We start from the raw sequence: 10836 nt of genomic DNA, 5'->3' as shown, positions 1-10836 counted from the left end.
ATAATACCTCTATAAAGAAAATAAATACTTTAAGTAAAAATAGAAATAACCTTATAAGCTACTATTTAATAAAATAGGAAATAAGATATAGATATTATTAAAAGATAGATATATATAAAAAGCTAGAAAATATAAAAATATTAATATAATTAAACTCTTAAATATTAAAGTATATTATATTAATTATATTATAAACTTATTATATAAGGAAAAATAATTTAATAAATAAGATAATATTTAAATATTTTGAATAAATAAATAATATAAAGAAATCTTATAGCTATTTTATAAATACTATTAATATAAAATATATAAATAAGAGAAGCTTAATAATAATTACTTTTTAGTAACTATCCCTAGCATACCTAATAATAAATCCTACCTAATAAAGGAAATAAAAAGATACTTAGTATATATATAATATAAAAACCTAAGAGTAGTAAAACTATAATTTAATATAGCTTATTATTAACAGACTTATAAAGTAAACTAACTTTATAAGGGGATTTAATAATTATAAAAACTTATTAAAGATATTAAAAAGGAATTTTAGGTAATTATTAAAGGAAGGTTTAATTACTTAAGGAAATTAATAAAAGAAATTAAGTTAAATAATAATAATATAACTTAAGAAAGAATTCTTACCTTAATTAACCTTAAAGAAATATTTAACTAAGTAAAAGTTAATAAAATAAAGAAAAAATATTAAAAATAAGAAAAAAAATATTAAGAATAAATTAATAATAATATATATAATAAGCAAGTAAGCCAGATAAGCAAGTGGGCTAGAAATCTTACCCTTTAAAAGATAAACTATTATAAAAATATAATAAACTATCTAATTAATTAAAACTACTTATTATTCTCTTCCCTAGATATCTTAGTTACTACCTAACAGGTTCTTGCATTATGCCTAGTCTTGCCGCATATTCTATAATGCCTTTCCCTTAGTTGCGCCGAACTTCCCTAACTACTACTTCTCGACGATTTAGCTACTACCTGTATATTAATATCTATCTAATTAATTAGTTCCTAACCTCCCCTTACTATTAGTACCCCTCCTTTCTATAATCAGGTTCTTTTTGCCCTGCGGCGTCGGCTTAATGCCTTATTTGCCTATTAAAGTTCTCGGTTCTTTGCAGATAATAAGGTAACCTTATAATATATTCTAGTTACTGCCTTTATAAGAGACTTTAAAGCCTCTATAATTAACTCTAGGGAGCTACTTTTATGTCCTCTGATTTGCCTTTCGAGGTATTCAGATTGAGATTTTACCTTATAGACTGTATTTAAGGTCTTTGGAACCTAAGAGGTAGATGCGCTAGCCTCCTCCTTAATAGGTATTGGAGTCTGTAGCTTTATATTAAGTTTTAAGATTATATTTTCTGGGTTAAGAGGAATAAGCCTGGCTTCTCTAAAACCCCTTTAATATTACTCTCTGTTATAGTAGCTTAAAAGGCGGCATAAAAGGCCGGGAGGAACTTGGTCTTTAAAATATAGGTTATAGAGCTTTTTATTATATACTTTATTTCTTAACTATAAGCCCTCTTAAGAGGCCTAAAGCACCTAATGTTAAGAGGCTAAAGTAGATAAGATATATAAGCCGGCATATAAAGCGTAATAATATTGTTCTCCTTGCAATATAGCTTAAAGTTAATGGAATGGTGACTTTTATAGCTATTAAGGATTAGAAGATAATAGGTACTAATTGTTTGCTTTAATAAATATCAGTTAAAGTGTTTTAGCTACTTAAGACTAGTCCTGTTATCTATCTAGCTATTTTAAGTCGTGGCGATGGCCCAATTGCCTGGAATGTTATGACGGTTGTGGTTTCCAAGGGATAAACTAGTCCGTTCTAGGTTTATGTTAGCAGATAACATAGGGCGTAATGCTAAGCGGTATAAGGTATTATATCTCTTAATAATTAAGTAATATATATTAGGCTTATTAATATAAAGAAGTCTTATTAATAGCTAGTAAGCTAAGTTCTATAAAAGTGCTAATAAATATAGTCTATATACTAAGGGTATTGCCATAGTATAAGTAAGCCTAGGCAAGAGGCTCACAATATCTTAGGTAAATTATAGGGTAAGTCTTACATTAAGAGGAATAAGCCTTATAGGTTTACTTAGGTATGTATAAGCCTGTTATTAGTTAGTTAGAAAATATAGGGTATATATAACATAACTGCGTAGGTTATAACACAATCTCTCCCCTCTGTTAGGTCTTATCCTTAAGGCCTGTATAACCTGGTTTTATCCAATAACGCGTTTTAGTAAGTCTAACTTAAACCTATAACCTTTATTATATTAAGGCATTCTGCTAAACGAAAAGTAAATTCTCTCAATCCTGTCTCTCTTTCTTCTACCAAAAAGCATTATAAAGCTATTAAAGGTATCGCGTAGTTTAGTTTTAAAGTTATACTATACTCTCGTTATAGCAAGTATAAGGTGGCTTATAAAATAATTGCTAGGAAGAAGAAGTATAGTTTATATATTTCTCTTAGTTATCCTTATAACGTAACCGGTATGCCTTTAAATTCTTATAAGTTCTTTATTTCTCATAAGGGATTTTTATACTGATTTTCTTAGTTACTTATATTATAAATAAGGCCAAATGCCTTAAAGAGCGGGAGGCTGCTATTAAGGAATTGCTATTATCCTATTAAGAGGCGCTTCATCGCGCTTAGCAGGAGCTTAATAAGTCTTTATTACAGTTAAAGTCTTATTGCAAGAGGAAGAAGGAATTAGTATCTTATAGTATTAAAATGACCTATTATAGTCTTAATTCTTTAGACAAGTTAGAGGAAGCTAAAAGGGCTAATTCCACTTAGGAACAGGTATTAGTTAAGGATATCCAGTCCTTGGTTCATTCTAATATTCTTAATTTTAATTTCCTTAATTTCTCTACTAATATTAGTAGAAGTTCTTTAGGAGTTACTAGGCATTAGCGAGATGTTTAGTTAGTTCTTATGTATTTTCATTTTCTAGGTAGTTTTTCTATTTAACTAAATATTCGCATTTTCCATTCTCTAGTTATATTTTCCTAATTACTTTTACTTTATAAACCTTTAGTCCTGTAATTATTTGTAATTTATTACTAGTTCTGGCATATATTATATTTGCTACTAATTCAAGTATTATAATATAATATACTAAATAGTATTATATTATTAAGGGTAGATCTAGTTTATAGTTATTTTTTAATTTTTTCTTTATAATTTTAAATAATCTAATATACTTATAGTCTAGTTTATGACTTAGTCAGTCTGTTTTAATGTTTTTTATAGATAGGTAAATTATATCTCCCTCTAAGAAGGTTAGTCCCTTTAACCTTTTAGGATTATAATACCGTTTTATCTATTTTCTAACGTATTCAAGCTCTGTTTTTATTTCGTTATGGAGCGTCTTGAGGTCTTCGCTTTTAATAATGGCTGCTAGGTTAATTAATTTAAGTTCTCGTATATTATAATATGCATTTAGCGTGAATCTAAAGTTGGCATTAAATAGTATAAGCTTTATACTTTTATTATATATAGTATTATAAGCTAATTAGGCATATAGTAGTTTCTTAACCTAATTATCTTATTTATAGTTAATATAATACTATAAATACTACTTTAATACCTAATTTATTCGTTTAGTCTATCTATCTATTTAGGGTCTAAAGGCTATTAATAGTCAGTAATTTAGTCTTAAATACAATATAAATACTTACTAAAATTTTAATATAAAAGTTAGTTCTCTATCTAATAGGATTTCTATAAGTAGTCTATATGTTTTAACTATTCTATTATAAAAGATATATAACATTTATTTTATATCTATTATTTCTCTATAAGGCAAGTAGTATAAGAACTTTATAAGTCAGTCTATAATAACTATAATACTATTATAGAAGATTCCAGTTAAGGGTTCTTTTAATAAAGGTAACTTAGTTATAAAGTCTATTATAATTAAACTCTAAGGTTATTCTACTACTTCTAGTAGTTATAGTTATCTATATAGTTTATATCTTTATAACCTTATCTTTATGCAGAGGTTATATTATTTAATTATTTTCTCTACTTCTTTTCTTTAGATCTAGTATCCTTATTATTATAATTATTTTAAGGTCTTTATAACTCCTTAATATCCATATAATGGGTATAAATGGAATTTGCAAAGGAAGTTACATACTTCATATTCTAGGATTGTTTTTGCTATTGCCTTTTACATCCATCCTAGTACTTTAGTTTATTAGGTAAACTTGTATTCTCCCTTTTTATTTTTTTCTAGGATTTATTTATTAGTTTTTATTATATTAGTATTATAATCTAGTCTTCTGCTAATGGCATCTACTTATCCATTTTCTAATCCCTTATAGTAAATAATTGCAAAATCAAACTTATATAAGTATTTAGCATAATATAGCTATTATCTATTTAGTTCTTAAGTTATAATAAAATGCGAAATATTCTAGTAATTGGTATAGACTTTAACTTAATATATACTTCCTATAAGGTAGTATTTAAATTCCTTAAAATAGTTAATAATTACTAGGAATTCTTTATTATAGATAGGGTAATTAAGCTCTACTTTATATAATTTATATAAGTAGAAGGCAATTAGGTAAAGCTATCCTTCTTTATCTTTTTGTCTAATTTATCTTCTAAGTGCAAAATCCAATATATCTGTTTCTAGTTCTATTTCCTTAGTAAGGTTAAATATAATTAAGACTAGTTTACTAAGGATTATATCTTATAGTTTTATAAATACTTCTTTTGCCTTTATATTAAATATAAAGGTCTTGCCTTTTTTTATTAATTTAGTAAGTAAATTTGCTATTCTGCTAAAGTCTTTTATAAATTATTAGTAATAGTTAGCAAAACCCAAAAAGCTCTATACTTCTTTAATATTAGTAGGTTATTTCTAATTATATACTGCCGCAATTTTCTTTTAATCTATTCTAATTTATCCTAGGGAAATAATATATCCTAGGAAGTCTACTTCTTTTATATAAAAGTAACTTTTCTCTAGTTTAACTAATAAGTTAGCATCCTGCAGTGCTTGCAAAACCTTATAGATATATTCCTTATATTCTTCTTTATTATTCAAGAAGATTAAGATATTATCTAAGTAGTATACTATAAAGATATTAAGGTATTATTAAAGTATATTATTAATTATTTACTAAAACATTATAGGTATATTAGTAAGTCTAAATAGCATTACTAAATACTTAAAAAGTCTAAACTTAGTTCTAAATGCTATCTTCTATTTATCTCCTTCCTTAATATAGATTAAATTATAGGCTCCTTTAAGGTTAAGAGTAGTAAAGATCTGTTTTCCTTATAAGCAGTCCTTAAGTTCTATAATAAGCAGAAGTAAGGTCTAATCCTTAATAATAAGGGCATTTAATCTTTAGTAATCTATAATAAGTTATAGTTTTCCGTTTTTCTTAGGTATAAATATTACTAGAAATCCTATTAATAATATAGATATCTTAATATTTCCCTTAGCTAATTCCGTTTTTAGGTATTCTCTTAAAGTCTTAAGCTCTTTTCTATTAAGGTTATAAATCTTCTAGAATAGTAAGTTATCTATTTTAAGCCAAATTTCATAGTCCTAGCGGCTATACTGCAGTACCTTTATATTAAGTTCTTCTTTAAATAGTTTTTTATAAACTTAGTATTCTTTAGAGATATTCTTAAGTCATTCCTACTATTATTTTACTTTAACCTTTTTCTATTCTTGTAGTTATTTATTTAAGTTATATAGTTGTTATTTAAGGAGACCTAATATTCTTTTATTTTAGTTCTTTTTGCCTTTTATATACTTATATTATATCCCCTTTAAGGGTAGTAAAATATTTCTTTTATATTATACTTTACTATCCTTATTAGTTAAAGTTTAAGATCTCTTATTATCCTTATAATTAGTTTCTTTATTACTATTAATATTACTTTAGAAAGCAACTTAGCCAGTTAGCTAGTTAATATTAGGGTTATAGCGTTTTAACCATGGCATTCCTAGGAGGATATTAACCTTATCTAGAGGTATAATATTAAAATCCACTTCTTAATTCTTTTTATTAATAAAGACCTTAAGGTGATTAATCTCCTAATCTATCTAGCTATTATTATAATTAAAAAGTTGCCCTTCTGTGTTTATTAAGGGGTATAGTTCTTTTTTCCTTTTTTATAGTAGCTTTAAGTTTATTACTACTTTAGGTCTAATATAGTTACTTTCCGCTCTACAATTTATCCATATATTTAGCTCCTTTCCCTTAATCTAGACCTTTAGTACTAGGCAGTTTAAGTTATCTTAGTTTATAACTCCTAGAGCTCTTTATAGGCCTAGTTTGCCTAGTCCTGGCTCTTCGCGTATCTATAGCTCCATTACAGATAGCATATAACTTTTCCTAAGGCATCTCTGTAGGTTTGTTTGCAGTTATTATCTGCATATCCTTCGCTATTAGTGTAATTATTAGTAAATTCGTCATTAAACAGTTATTATTAAAAGCATTCTTCTAATTCCTTATACTATTCTTCTAGTATCTTTAGATATATTTTATATCTTTCTAATTCTATTATTTATCTATTATATAAGGTTCCGATATTATCAAGGTAGCTTTAGTGGCATTTTTCTGGGTCCATATATCCTTTAATATAATCTGCTTAGCTTAGCTCCTAATATTCTTTTATAAGTTCCTATTTATATCTATTATATATCCTCTACACTACTTTCTATATATTAATAGGCTTTCCTCTACTTAAGCATAGTTATTAAAAAAACTTTATAATTACTCTAAGGTTCTTATCTTCTTTAGTAGTATCTAAACTTATATTATTAACCGATAGTTCTTTTATTAGGTAGTTATACTATTCGTTATTAATTCGCTCCTAATACTCTTTTTTCTACTCTTGATAAAGCTTTGTGATTTCTTTAAGTCGTTCTTCTTATATTAGGTCTTCTATAGTCTGGCTAGGGGTTACTTCTCCTCCGTCTATAGTAGTTATTTCTTCCATAATAGATGTTTCCTATTCCTTAATTTGCTAGATTAGTTAGGCTATTTCTTCTCTTTTTCCTAGTTCTTGCATAAACTATCCGTTTTTATTAGTTAAGGAGTAATATTTTGCAGAGATATCTCTTATACAGAAGCTGCATTCTTGTTATTAGTTTTAATCAATCTCCTAAAATAACGTTATATTAAATCATAGTTCTGCTACTCTTAGGTTATTATACTAAAAGTATATAATATATCCTGCTAGTTCTTCGCGCATATATAAGTTCGAGTTTAGGTTTCTAGGGATAGCTATAGGAAAACAATTATTATTTAATTTTTCTCCCTTATAGGCCTTATACCAGTAATACCTATAAGATGCCTAAGAGATTTCCTTATATTAATTATTAGTAGGAAATATCTTAATATTATCCTTAAGGTTGAACCTAGGTTCTTTATATAGGGGGTTTATAGTATTATTTATGTAGTAGGCTTGCATGATTATGGCCTCTAGCTTATTAATATCTATATATTCTTTTGCTCCTTAAATATACTTTTTATATAGTGAATTATAGTACCTATTTCTGTTTTTATTAAATAAGGTAATATAAGTTTATTGCCATTCTTATTCAAGTTTCTTATCTTCTTTACAGAGATATCTAGCTATTTATCTTACTACTTTACCTCAGTATCCCATACTTCTTACATACTAGTAGTAATACTTACGTATTTTATTACTTACTTCCCTTTTAATTTATACTTATTCTTCTTTCTTCTAAAGGGCTATCCGGTTTTCTAGTTCTTTGTAAAGGGCTTCTTCTATTCTTTAGAGCTCATTCTTAGCAAATCTTGGCATTTTATATCTTATAATATATCCTTTTTTAGTATTTACTATAAGAGTCATTCTGTCTTATTATATAGTTATCTTAGTAGGGATATTATTAATTAATTATAAAGTACTTAGCTATTCTTCCGTTTTAGGGATAATTGCTTTTCCTTTATTAAATACTCCTAAGACTTTTGCTTCTTTATGTTTTTTATTATCCTTTTTATTCTATTATCTTTCTCTTTATTTCTATTAGAAGTATTCCTTTTATTCTAGGTCCTCTATCTTTTAGTAATAATAGTTATTATTAATTTTATTCCTTTAAAGTCTCTATTACTCTATTTCTTCTTCTATAAGTTCCTTCTTTTCTTATCCTTTATAGGTTTTTAATAGTAGTTCTATAAAGGTTAATTCATAATACAGAATTATATTATATCTACTTTAAGTTATTTTAAGTATCTTAGTATATATAGCTATCTAAGGATCCTATATTTAAGTTAATCCTAGGGCTTGCTTACCTTAATTTAGTTTTCTTGGTTTCTTTAGTTCCGGGCAGATATGTGCCATATGTCTAAACTGGTTGCAGTTATAGCATTTAACTTTAGATATATCTTAAGGTTTCCTATTTCCTTACTAGGTAGCTCTAAGAACTATAAGTCCTGCTTTAGTTTTATAAGAAGTATTATTATATCTCTTGCATCCCTAATTAGCATTATTTCGTTTATGGTTATTATTCTACTATAGGTTATACGTTCTACCGCTTTATTTGGCTTGCTTCTTGCATCTTTGCTTATATTGCTAGTTATTAATTTCGACTATAATAGCAGCAAGGTCATTCAGGTTAGTAGGCTTAGGTCTAATATTAACCATAGTATCCTTAATTTCAGACTTTAGTCCTAAGTATACCTAGGCTATATATACTTCCTTATTCTAGTTAAGTCTAAATGCCTAGTAGTGATATTTAGTAAGGTAGGAGGCTGCAGATCCTTTCTATTTAAGTTATCTAATCTTTAGTTCTACAAATCGCTTTTCATCTTATATCCCAAGTATATATTATATTTCTTTTTTAAAGTCTTTATAATTATTATAGATATAGTTAGTTATATCTTTTCGTTTTTTATAAGGATTATTAATATAATTGCATATAATAAGTTTAAACTATTAGAGTACTTTATCTTTAAGGAATCCTATTATATATTATACCTTAAGTTTATCTATAATAAACTAAGTTAGGTAGTATAGATAGTAGCTATATAGGCTAGTAAGGAATCCTTAGAGTTTATTAGTATCTCCATTATATAAGTTAGGTTATTATAGTTTAAGGATTTCTTTAAGGTCTTTTCTAGTAGCTGTAAGTGCTGCGGTATGTTTAATGTATTTTTAATATATTTTCTTGCTTTTCTTGGCTTCTTCCCTAAGTCCTTTAGTAAGTTTAATAAGTTAGGCTACCTTAGCTTCTAAGGTTTTAATCTTACTTTTAGCTATATTAGAGTTATTTTTTATATTCTCTAAAAGATTATTATATTATTAGCCAAGTCTCCTAAGTTTATATTTAAGTTTCGCAACCTCCCCTTCATAAGTGCTTAGGTAAGCAGGAGTAATCTCTTCTTCTTCTTTATTATTAGTTTCTATAAGAATATCCTCCAGGTTAGGGGGAGTCTCTTGCTGCAGTGGGTGCTAGGCATGTCCCGAGTTGGAAGACTGGCTTAAGGTAATAGGTGCCATTGCATTAGTATTGCTCAGCGTTATATAGTATAGTCTAAATAAGAGCTATTAATATATAATAGTTATAATTTCTAAGGGATAAACTAGTCCATTTTAGGTTTATATTAGCAAATAATATAAGGCATAATGCTAAGCAGTATAAGGTATTATATCTCTTAATAATTAAGTAATACATATTAGGCTTATTAATATAAAGAAGTCTTATTAATAGCTAGTAAGCTAAGTTTTATAAAAGTGCTAATAAATGTAGTCTATATACTAAGGGTATTGCCGTAATATAAGTAAGCCTAGGCAAGAGGCTTACGATATCTTAGGTAAATTACAGGGTAAGTCTCACGTTAGGAGGAGTAAGCCTTACAGGTTCACTTAGGTATGCGTAAGCCTGTTATTAGTTGGTTAGAAAATGTAGGGTACACGTAACGTAACCGCGCGGGTCGTAACAAATGTTGTATTCTTAATACTAATTCTAAAGGTAATTTTGGCCTGCAACTACAATAAACGGCTCAATCGCCTAGCCTGCTATATTAATTACTTGGATTACTATAACCCATTCTCGGTTTCTAGGCTATAATTTTTTAGGCCGTCTATGCCTCTCTATATATATAATAACTATACTAGTTAAGAAAACGCCTATTATAAAGCCAGTCTTATTAAAGTTCTAGATATTATTTAAGTAAATACTATACTTTGCAATTATGTTTTATATAAGCCTAAACTAGTTATAAATAATAGTTAGATCTTTATATTTAGCCCTTTAATAGTTATATTTCTACTAAAAACATATCCTAAGTAGTGGTTATTGCTTAATGAAATTCATAGCCTAGCGCGCGCTGATGTGTGGCGCGTTGTGGTTATTAAGCAGTTAATTAGCTATTTCTTTAATACTATATAGTTGCAGGGGATATCCTTGCGAATCTAGGTTAATAATAAACTTAAGAAGAGTATCTTCTTCTAGTTTAGATAGCTTCTGTAAGTTAGATATAGTATTGCATCGAGATTGAACCCCTTGCTAGCGGCGATGTAAGGTATTACGATTAACTATGTAGATTTCTGCGGCGTATTGGATACTTAGTTTTAGATTATCTTAAAGGGCCTAAAGTACAAGATTAAGATTAGCCTTATAGTTTGGTTATAATATATCTGATTGTTGAGAACTAACTGATAAAGTAGAGAAGATGGAAGGTAAGGGATTTTTGGCCCACTCGCTTGTCTGGCCCACTTGCTTATCATATATGTTAACTTTTTTATAATAATAAATTATAAAAAATATTATTAATAATATATATAATAAGCAAGTAAGC

The sequence above is a fragment of the Fusarium redolens genome (assembly GCF_020744475.1).
Source record: "Fusarium redolens strain MPI-CAGE-AT-0023 chromosome Unknown BKA55scaffold_41, whole genome shotgun sequence".
Lineage (NCBI taxonomy): Eukaryota > Fungi > Ascomycota > Sordariomycetes > Hypocreales > Nectriaceae > Fusarium > Fusarium redolens.
This window is presented reverse-complemented; position numbering follows the sequence as displayed.